Raw genomic sequence first — 12,179 nt, forward strand, 5'->3', positions numbered from 1 at the left:
GTTAAGATGTTACTAAAGAAAAAGTTCACATAATTCTTAAACAATATACCTAAGTTTTCACGTAAAGAAATTAGTAAATATGTCTTTACAGACATTATTTCAACCTTTGGCTGATATTAGATGGTCACAGGGCTCAATGTTTTAGGTCAAAACAAAAACCAACAGAAACTAAAACAAAAAATTTTCCAAAGCATAAGTTGAGGTCTGTGTGTATCCACGGAGGATCTAAGCATGTGGTTCTACAGACGCACACTCTCCTGTAGACATATACCCAGGACAGCATGCCACACTCTAGAGCTATATTTTGGGACACATATAGTTCAATAACTAAATGCAGGTGTGATTCATGAAAAGCAAAAATGTATTTTCATGTTCCTGTAAGATATACTATTTTATCTTAGATATAAAAGTCTAACAGACATTGACTTTGTTATTCAAAGGGCCAAAGCTTACTTTATAAGTACATTTTATTATTACTTTATAACAGAGTGGGACCTTAAATCAGAATGTTAATATTATAAACTCACTGCAGTGGTTTATCTCAGAATAACACTTGTTCAATTGTTATTAAAAGACATATTTACATGAAACAGTATATACTGTTGATATGGGATTAATAATTCATACATGCATACACACATACTACTGATGAAGCACAACCTATTAAAATGTATTGTAATGCTAATAGCTGTCATGACTTATATATTTTCTATTCAGTATAGATTCTTCACAAACTACTCTATATTGCCTGCTAATTTTTGTCTTAAAAAATATTTTCTCTTCAAAAGTCTCTTCAAAAGTACATTTGTTCAATTTTCTTCCTATAGGAAAATGAGATTAGCTAATTTTATCTTTATTTTTTCCGTTTTCTTTCTTTTGGTTTTTTGAGACAAGATTTCTCTATGTAACAGCACTGGCTGGCCTGGAACTCACTCTGTAGACCAGACTGGCCGCAAACTCACAGATATCCAACTACCTCTGCCTCCCAAGAGCTGGGATTAAGGGCCTGTGCCATCTTCTTTTTCTAAGTTACATAAAACAATATCTAACTTCCATATGTGTTGCTGATTTCCACTTGATTACTTCATTCATTCCATTTGCAATTAGTGAATGGTGGCCATTTAGTGGCATTAAATGGGAGATGAAGGACATACATGTTGGAAAGATCATGATAAGAATTACAATTTACTGACCATAAATATGTAAATATATATACTCTCTATATTATGCTTTATCTTGTAGAAAGATTATATATATGTCTATGAGAACAAAACTTCCTTCAATTTGCTATTTATTAACAAATCAAATCAATAATATAAATCAAATAATAACCTCCCACAAGCATAGAATAGAACATTATTGTGATTTGGAATCCCTTAAATACCTTTTCAACGGTTCATTAATTATATGTTACTTATCATTTACAGATGCACTATAATGTATGAACTTTTAAAACAATGTATTGGCTATTCTTGCCTTGTCTGTCTTTAAAGAAAATAAGCCAAAGACTTTGATGTGAAATGTTTGATCCATTCAATTAATAAATTTGATTCAGTGGCTACATATACTATTACGCCATGTAATTGAGAAATTTAATGATTTTCTGTTTTGTTTTGTTTTTTACAAACTTGATTCATTATCTCTGTCCAACTTTACCTTAGTAAGTGGAAGACTTACTTATATCAACTGTATTTAAAGGACAAAATTAAATATATCTCAAAGAATACTGCAGTATCAGGCATGTGGACACTACTCAATGAATATAGGAAGACATATTAAAAAATCTGGCAAATAAATCAATGTATAAGGTACTTATGTCTCCAGAGCAAATGTTTCCCGTTCACCATTTATTTAATTCTTAAATTTAGATGATGAAATTGATAACATTATGCAATATATTTTTTTATATACCACTTAACTTCAAGCAAATCCTTATGGTGAAATAGATCTGCCTTTGAAGGGTTATTTTCCAGGTACTTGAATTATAGCTCCAAGAGTCAATTGGGAAACACATGCATATGAGGAGCAGAAAACAAAAAGCAATCCCTCTCTTTCCAGATGTGTGATGAAAGCCATTGATGTGTTTGGCTAGTGTGGATTTGCATTCAAGAGCTGATGTTATGGTTGAATCTGCATTGGAATTTCTGTTTGGATGTCTTACAACTACAGTTTTGTGTGCCTCGTCCCATTTGTAGGTCAAAGTCTAAAAGCATTTCAAATAGTGACTTCCTTCCTTTTTATATATATAAAATGAACAAAAGGGTTTTACTGTGACTTGACAATTTGTCAATTACATTACTGTTACATAAGAATTTTAAAAGCAGATACGCTTCGTTAAAACATTGTAAATATTACCAAAATTGTTTCCTTAAATGTGAAATGCTTAATGCATGTTTCAACAATTTCACAATGTTGATAAAATCACCCCCAATTCTACAGCATTAGCAATACACTCTTCATTAGTGAGATGGTTCCCATCTTTCTTTGTCTCATACTGTCTTATTTAGTTTGGGCTCTTTCTCTTCATTCTCCTGTATGAACCATCTGCCTGTCTTTTCCTCTGACATGCTCCTACATTAAAAAAAATCTATTGTCTTTTTAGGGTACAGCCCTCCAACTTCTGACATCACCTCCTTGCTACATGGATAAAGTAACTCTGCTGGATATTCTTGGGTGGACAAAAAGATGGAATTGGGAATCATTACACTGAGTGAAATTAGCTCAAAGCGCATGAAGACAAGTACTGCATGATCTCATTCATACATGGAATATAAATAAAGTGTGCTCATAGCAAGTGAATGGATAGTAGTTGCCAAGACTGGAAAACAAGGAGTCAGGAGAAATGGAGGAAAGCCAATCAATGCACACAGTTATTAACTGATAGAAACAGGATTCTCTGGTCTCTGAAGCAGGGTGACTTTGATATTGTCAATGAGCTGGCTATATATGTAAAGGTGAGAAGAAAGGATCTGAAATATTTCCACCTCAATGACAGCTGCTTGTTTGAGGAAAGAGAAAGGAAAACTAGAAATAAACACAAAATTGTATGCATGTATCAAAATATCACAGGGTACCCCATACATTGGTTGTTTTCTTTTCATGTTGTAATTTTAAAACTAAGAAAATAATATGCAAGCTGCCTGAAGGGTTCACAACATGTCTCCACGGTTGGGCATGTTTGCACATGCCCTGCGGACCTGGACACTTCGGCCTAGCCAGTTCCAGGTCAAGATAGCCATTTCCGGGTCAAGGCGCCTGTGACATTGCATGGTTATGTAAGAGCGCGCAGCGTAGCCATGTGATCTGCGCAGGCGTGAAATGGTCTGCGTACACATGTACACCACCCAGCCTTTATAAACCGGCGCCATATTCCCGGTTCCTTCTTCTTTCTCCACACACGTGTCTCTTCCACAGGCCTGCGCACTCTCTGTCCCTTTCATCTTTAATAAAACTCTTATTAGCGGATTCTGTCGTGTTTCGTGAAATTTCCTTGCAGGGTAAGAGCACAGCGCCGCAAAAATAACTAGCACTGCCAAGGGAGGAAAGCAATTAAACAGTCTTAGCCAGCTGCAACATCTATGAACCACAACAGTTACCAGCATGGCAAGATATGCATAAAGATAAAAGGTGTGGTACTTACATGTCACTGGTACAAACTGCTGTCTCAGGATTTAAAACCCACTTACTAGGAGGTAAATCATGACTAATACTGGAAACCCAGCTTCCCCAGGCTAGTGAGGTTATAAACCTTAGAAAAGAATCTATTACTACCAGTTTGCTAGACCAGCATATTTTCTTACTACATTTTAACCAGTATCCTTATACCCACAGATAAATGTAGCAACCATCCCTCATCAAAAATGCCTTTCTTTACAGCAAATCAAGACCATCACACACACACACACACACACACACACACACACACACACGCACGCACGCACGCACGCACGCACGCGCACACACACACACACACACACACACACACACACACACACACACACACAACAAAAAAACACAAGTTAACATATTGTAGGGAGTTCACCCCAATGGATATGTCTATACCATAGCTCCTGCGTCTCTGTCTCAGGGAACATTGTGGAGAATGGAATGGAATTATTTAAAGTGCCAGAATACCAGCATGTCTGCTGTGAAACACGCTCTCCTAGAAATGTTTGCATACAGAAGACCTGAACAATGGTGATATCAATAGACATGTCAATGTGGAGAAGGGAAATTTCACAGGATCTCAGCTCTACACAAAGAACTATAGGCAACTAGTGACTGTTGGGAGAAGAAAAATTAGACTTTCCCAGTGGTGAACCCCCTTTGTAGTCATCCAATGCAGAGTGGTCAGCCTTGAAACCATTTATACACAAACAATAAAAATGACTCAGCAAATTTTATGTATATATATTTATATTAATACACACACGCAGATATATGTATGCTACAAATTTAATCAAAGTAAAGGAGGCTATCAATTTAGGAGTAGAGGATTGAGAGGGTTTTGAGGAAGGATAGTTGGGAGAAACTGAAGAGGGGAAAAGAGAGATGAATGTGATACAGTTCTATTTCAATTTTTTAAATTTAAAAATAAAAATATTAAAAAATAATATTAGTTCAGGAGCCCCCAACTGGATCAGGCCCTTTGGATAAGTAAGACAGTCGATTAGCTTGAACTGTTTGGGAGGCCCCCAGGCAGTGGGACCAGGACCTGTCCTTAGTGCATGAGTTGGCTGTTTGGAGCCTGGGGCCTATGCAGGGACACTTTGCTCAGCCTGGGTAAAGCGAGGAGGGGACTGGAACTGCCTAGACTGAATCTACCAGGCTGAGCTGAATCCCCAGGGGAGTCCTTGCCCTGGAGGAGATGGGAATGGGGGTTTGGGTTGGGGGATGGGTTGCGGGGGAGGGCGGGGGGAGGGGAGGAGGGAGGACAGGGGAATCCGTGGCTGATATGTAAAATTAAATTAAATTATAAAATAAAAAATAAATAAAATCACAAAAATAAATAATAATAGTTCAGAAAACAAATCAGGAACAAAATAAAGGAGATATAGCCAAATGTTCCTTAGGAAAAATAGTTTAGTCATATAAAATATATAGCTGTTTCAAATAACTAAAAGAAAAAAAGAGAAAGCCAAGTATCATAAGTATGGGATTGTCTTGCCCAGATGGTAGGCTTGTTTTTATTATATAAAGGTCGAGTAAGTAAATATCCTTATAATACTAGATATAAAACATGACAGGTGGTGTTCCTGAGACACTTACAATGTACAGATACACCATAGTAAACAACCTGGTTCAAAATGGTTTTAGGACTCTAGACACACAAGCTCTCTGTTCTGAGAAAGCTATAAACTACCCAAGAAATTAGCTGCCTTAAAGGGTTAGTCTGAATGAGCTAGCCAGCACTCTCAACAGCTACCCACTAAACTTCTTTAGTGCAGACATTAATCTTGTGGGAATTTCCAGTTCTTAGTATCAGTACTTGAACATAGCTGTCCTATGAATTACCATTTCTTATCTAATAGAAGAAGAAATTTCCAGAGTCTGAAGAACCTGAATGTTTTCAAATTGCTGAACAAAAGTTTCAGTCAATCTATGCATCATTAAAAGGTCCTAAAGTAAGTAAATTTTTCTGATTGACTAACCCATAGAAAAACTCATATAAGCAAAGAGCAGTTTTAGATTCTCTTTTATTGACTTTATAGCAATATGACAGCTAACCAGTGGTGTCATTGTCTTTTTATTGGCATTATTACCTCTTAAAAAATAATTACACATTTTAAAAAGAAATCTTAACACCAGGTCTCCCATCTTTTGAGTCCATTAGCATAACAGACCACACTGTAGATAAGAAGTCCATCAACTCTGTCTACCACAAGAGGCAAATTCATGCCTGTCACTAATTTGCTTCCTTCATTTATGTTGTGATTGTCCATGTCCTAAAACTCATTAAGTGAAAAATAATTGTTTTGTGCAGAAGATAGGGCTCTTAGGATTTGAAAACTGGACATTTCATCTTCTGCCTCAGAGAGTTAATCTGAGGATTATCGATCAATACTGGATAGTTCCTTGTAGAGTATCCTGGCCCAAAAAGGGAAGATATGACTCTTAAAACTGATTATTAAATCAAATCAGAAAAGATATTGCTCCAATTTTGCCTTTAAGGCTTATTTTCAGAAAAATAAGATCCAGGTTACAGTATTTGGTTATACTCAGACATACTATATAATTTTCATTTTATAAAGAGACATTATTACTGGTTCATTCAATTGGAGGATAGGGGAGACAAAGGGAATCAATCTGTACATTTTGCTGAAAATGAATTTTCATGGATAAAGAAAATGTGTGGATACTTTGATTTAGTTATATATTGTTCTGAGAGTGGAGACTGTGGTATTCATTCACTTAATCAGGTTGGTGGGTTTCTCCTGTGTTACAGGCCTTGTGTAAGGTGTTGAGAATCCAGCAGTTCATGATCTGTAGAGTACAAGCAATAATCCATCAGCTGTCAGAGACAGGAGTGAGAAGCCAGCTCCTCAGAAGTGGGAAAAAAAGGCACTAGTTGTGCAGTGGCTTCTTCCTAGCATGCAGCTCTGGGCTTCTTGCATGGCTGGGATGAGCAGGAGGGCAAGTGAAGTAATAATTCTATGTAATAGTGCATGGCTGGCCTCAAAGTCACTGTGTCAAGTGAGAAGTAGGTTAGTCTTGAACCCTGATCCTCTTCCCAACACACTACATTATTGTCAGTATTTGTATTTCATTTCCCTGTGGGGAATCTGGTAAATTGGGTTGAGTACTGAAGAAAAGTAAGAATAGAGAGGGAGGCCATATTGGAAATCCATTTTTTAAAGTTTTATTCTAACCAACTTGTAGCTTGTCAGCTGTGGTGGTACACAGTTGTCATCATTTTCAAACCAAGTGGCAAAAACTGTTCTTGGGATATAGGTCTCATGGACGGGGAGACAGGGGATCACAAGTATCTAAAAGAAGTTTCCAGAAATTCTCCACAGAGGAGCAAGGGCAAGTTTCATTTAAAAGAGAAGAAAATGATGAGCCTATAGGATGCTAATGACACAGATCTGGGACATATTCCTAGGACTCGAGTCAGAAAGGACATGGGAATATTTCCTCAGGGAATGGGAAGGAACTGAAGGCTACCAATACTTGAATATTGCTTTGCATGTAACTATAATTAGTGGTTTAGGAGAGGAACACAGAGTTTGGATGTGGGTGAAGAAAACGCAGATTACTCTTATACTGAATAGCCACCAAGAGCTTAAATATATGTGTGAGTGTAGAAGTATAAAAAAAATGAGACAAAAAAAGGATTGGCATGTTCATAAACCATGTGAAAGGGAGCACAGATTATTAATCAGATGGCCAACACCCCAGATAGAGGCACATCAGCCTGACTGGAGGCACAGACTTTCAATGCACAACACAACAAAATTTTAGAGTACTTAGGATGTATGCAATGTTTATGTGCCAAGCTAAAATTAAAGGTAAATATGAAATGGAATTTCTAAGGGAAAAGAAACATGAATGCATGACTTTAAACTATCTGGTTTTCATGGAGCAAGTAGTTAAAGGTTCTATAGTTTGGTTGTTGTGAGAATTATACAAATAAGTAATTATGAAATAAAAATTGATCTTGAAATATAGTTCTTTAATGAATAACAAAAAAGTCATAGAGCCACAAAGTAGGGACAACATAGATCTGGCCCCTGAGGGGGTCTCTAAAACCTTTACACAAAATATATGGAGGAAGTAATCAAATTTAATGCTTAAAAAATTTTATCACACAAGTTTGGTATCACTCTGAGGCTCAAAGTAGATAATTGATCACACCTATAAAAAGACAGTAAGTTTAAAATATATGTCAATTTGAACTAGTAGAAAAGATTTAATAACGCTAGTGAAAGAGTCTTTATCTGTTGAGCTTATTAATATTCATGAAAACTATAAAAAGAAAAATGATGCCAATAATATTTGTAGGAAAAATCAGATATTTAAAATGTTCAAATCCAATTAGTAAATAATTTTTAAATACAACATATCTTGGAAGTCACAAAGTAAGACAGGATTTTAAAGGAATTTATATGAGCTATGTGGATGTGAAATTAACTGATGGGTTTAATTCATACTTAACAATTTCTGTCTGGTGGTCCTAGAACCAATTTCTTGATTCCTTCTATACCTTTCATCCCAAATATTAAATATTGGGAAGAGAACCTGAGATTGGCAATAAGTGTTATGAGGAGAACATTGGCAGTTGTCCATGACATGTGCTCCCTGACTGCAAGGATCTCTCAATTGCTGGCATACACTTAATTTTCTGCACATTCTGCCAATATCGCTATAATACAAATTATTCTTGTGTCAGGTTAATGGGAGAAAATAATCTCTGGTCCTTGGCATTAAAATGACCTGAGAATAAACAAAAAACAAAAAACAAAACAAAACAAAAAACAAAAAAAATCCAAAAAACACTGGTTAAGTATGGACATGGGATAGACCTGGAGGTGAGAAGGGGTTGTTCACCTTCGTACTACTTTGATGTATTTAGTACAATGAGCATCAGAACACATTAACACATCAACAGTGTTTCTAAAAAAAAGAGTTTATTGCAAAGATAGGGAGGAGCAATAGTGGGGGAAGGGATGGGCCAAGGGTCTGTGGTGAGCCCATACATTGCTAAGCCTACTGCCTCTGTCCTCTACGTGATTGTACGGAAAGGCTTGTGAAGTCTCCCATTGGGTTGTCATGAAAATTACACAAATACTGATAAAAAAAATCAAACTTGAAATATAATTCTTTAACCAATGGTATGAAAGTAATGGAGCTATGAAGAGGGGCCAACATAGGTCTGGCCTCTAACGGCAGGTCTCTAAAGGCTTTCAATAAAACACGAGGAGGAGCTCTTCAAATAAGATGGCCTCTGTTTCTGTGGTACCTTTCAGGAAGGCAGGCACTGAGTACTTTAAAAATCCAACTTTCACATGGAATTAAATTATGGTATCATAATTTTTAGTTTAATTTAGTTCCATCAAACCAAGCCAATTGCTTTCTATAGTTACTGATGTACAAAACGTGAGACAGAGGGAAAAGACTGGAGAGAATCAAGAAAGAGAACAGAAAGGGAGAAGGAGGAAGTAGGAAGGAAACACAGTAAGTCCTTGAGTAGGGAGTTTAAGAGTAAATAATGTTTGAGAAATAAAAATGTAGTTTGAGGCCATGTAATCACAGTCAAACTATGAGTCTCTGTACTCAATCTACAAGATGTACATGAGCAAAATATTAGACCCAAGATGAGTGATGTCCCTGTATTACAAGCCCGTGAATAATGTCACCCCAAATGTACAGTAAACAATTATTCTATGCAAAGCAAAACATTGACTGAGACAATTATTAAACTCTCACCACTGGCTGAGTGTATTAAACTTTAAAACATTTGGAAAATACAAATGGGCACTTCTGCATTTGTTCATTTGTTTTAAAGTGAAAGTATTTGTAAAGTCTTACCTGAAGGCAGATATTCATTATTGCAGTCAAGCATCATGAAATACATTTCAAATATTATGTATTCTACATAAATTACTCAGGAGCAAGAAAAAGTAGGTTGCACAGTTTACACACAAGCATAGAATTATTTCTTGGGAAAAAAATAGTGTGTTTGAGACTATCTACAGTATAGTCTCAGGAAAAGCACAGGCAGCATTCGGCCCATTACCTAAGCTTCATAAAAATGCAGCTATCTAATTTAATTTAACTCTGAACAGATTTCTTTGCAGCACAATTTGTATTTTGAGAACATGTCTAAGAATCATAGCTTGCAATGTATGGCAGCACAATGAAGAATAATCTGTAAACAAAATCTCCATCTATCAACAAAGGCCATTAAAGACCATAAAATAACCCATCCCTAACTGATTAATGCTGCCGCTGAAAGGGATTTCAGGCCATTAACATCCACAAAATATACTGCATCTGGGCTTGCATTTATTAGATAAATCACATAGTTATGTGTGTTGGTATAAGGCCGTGCTTTCTTAACCACCTCCCCACCCACATTAATTTAACATTTTTATAAGGAAGATGCTTTGAAGAACACTGATCATCAGTGGAAAGTAAACAACTCTATTCACTGCCTGGAGACAAAGGCAATGATGGCATGGCTATGGTCAAACGTCAGAGGGGTATATTTCAAACACTGTGAAGATACAGATATTTTCATTTATAAATGTTGATACTCTATGGATGAAAATGAGGGTGTTTCATGGCTAAATTGGCAATGAAAGTGTAGCTTTTATGGCATTAGACTCTGCAATTTGCAGTCACAAACCTCCCTTGCTAGGAATGACACCATGGCCCAGGCAGACCATTGCCTTCAGAGTGAGGGGTTTTGTCCACTGCATACAACCTATCAGCTCTAATGTCTTTACGGCTCTGGATCGTGTCTGTCCAATGTTTTTAACACTAGAACCTGCCTCCAGTTCACATCACCTTTCAGACCTGTCTTCCCAAATAAAGCATTTGGTAGACAGTATTCTTTAAATGTTCTTTTTTATCATTTTCAAAGACATGTTTTAACTTTATTTTTTGAGATTTTAATATAATTACATCATTTCTTGCTTCCCTTTCTCCCTCTCCAAATCTCCTCATATATTCTCCCTGCTCTCTTTCAAATCCATGCTCTCATTAAAAATTGTTGTTGTTGTTGTTATTATTATTTTTATTGGTGGTGGTGGTAGTGGTGGCCATAGTGGTGTGTGTGTGTGTGTGTGTGTGTGTGTGTGTGTGTGTGTGTGTGTGTGTGTGAGTGAGAGAGAGAGAGAGAGAGAGAGAGAGAGAGAGAGTAAGAGAGAGAGAGAGTTTGTGTATTCCTAAATATATAAATACACCCTGCTCAGTTTGTCTAATGTTGGTTGTATAAACATGTTTTCAGGACTGGCTAATTGGTATTAGATAACCAGCTGGTGCCATTAAATGTTTCATCCACATTACCTCACTTCATCTATTCCACATAAACCCAGTGTTATTTTTTAATAGCTATTTTACAATAGGAAAACCTTGATTCGGTAGGTTAAATAAAGTTTCCAAGGTTTCGTATCCAGTCTATGGCAGCACAAATTCAAGCCCTGGACTGTGTTGTCACTGAAACTCATAGGTAAAGGTTTACTTATCCCAACACTCTGTTTTGAGTCTCTTTAGCCAAGAACACGATCTGACTTTCTATTAATTATCCTGGCCTGAGTTACTGTATCTTTAAATTGTCCTGGACTCTCATCTCTGCCATATCCTCCTGTCTTCACTGAATTTCTGTGATGATATCAACAGCAAAGAGAGGAGAAGAATGACAGATGAGCAGGTTACACATCCAGGAGAAGGTTTCTGAGGTTAGAATGTTTAAGAGAACACTGCTGGACTGCGATACACCTTCCCCAGACCCTGCGACCTACCTATCCCTTAATTTGTAAGTTATGCCATTAAATAAATCTCCTTTTAACTATGTGGAGTGGCCTTAATAATTTCACCAATAAAGATCAGCTTCTGGGCCTAAAGCCAGTGAATGGCAGAAACATGTAAGAGTCTCTAGGACCACAGTGGCTGGGAAGTACAGAAAGGAAGGCAGAAAAAGACACACCATTATTCTTGCATTATTTCCTTTTGTTTTGGATTTGTAATTCTATTGCCTTCTCCAGGGTTTAACAACACAGATCTTTGCAGATTATGAATGTCATAGTTATATAGAAATGAGACACAAATTCCTGGGTCTCACAACATAAAAACATGTCTATACACAAGCTGGAATTTCCAAGAAGGGTTTTCCTTGGTCTTAATCAGTTTTTTTTAAAAAATGTTCATCTAGATGTGCCTTTATGAAATTAATTTTAAGATATTAGTAGAAATAGATGAATACACAGACAGTCACAAAAGGCTCACAAGCTCATTTTATCATATAAGGGCAGGAAGCCTTGTCCAAATTATTGTTGCATTTCTGGCACCTGAAACTTTGCTAGCTTAACGTGTAGACGAGTTAAATCTGCCCTCAAGAAAGATACATTTATCTATTTAACATTTTCTCTATGCATAGTCCCCAGATTCAATTTCCATAGCAAGGCTGTGATTATGATTAGCTGTTAACCAAGTCTTACAGACATGATGTGTGTTTA

At 36.6% G+C, this 12,179-nt stretch overlaps 1 protein-coding gene across 11 annotated transcripts in view; it reads right to left on the reverse strand.

Moving 5' to 3' along the window:
• Pcdh15 (protocadherin related 15) overlaps window positions 1-12,179 on the reverse strand; it is a 1,435,070-nt gene that overhangs the window by 590,278 nt on the left and 832,613 nt on the right. The gene's annotated exons all lie outside the window — the stretch shown is intronic.

This window comes from Peromyscus californicus, unplaced genomic scaffold (genome assembly GCF_007827085.1).
Source record: "Peromyscus californicus insignis strain IS unplaced genomic scaffold, ASM782708v3 Scaffold_19__1_contigs__length_69161282, whole genome shotgun sequence".
NCBI lineage: Eukaryota > Metazoa > Chordata > Mammalia > Rodentia > Cricetidae > Peromyscus > Peromyscus californicus.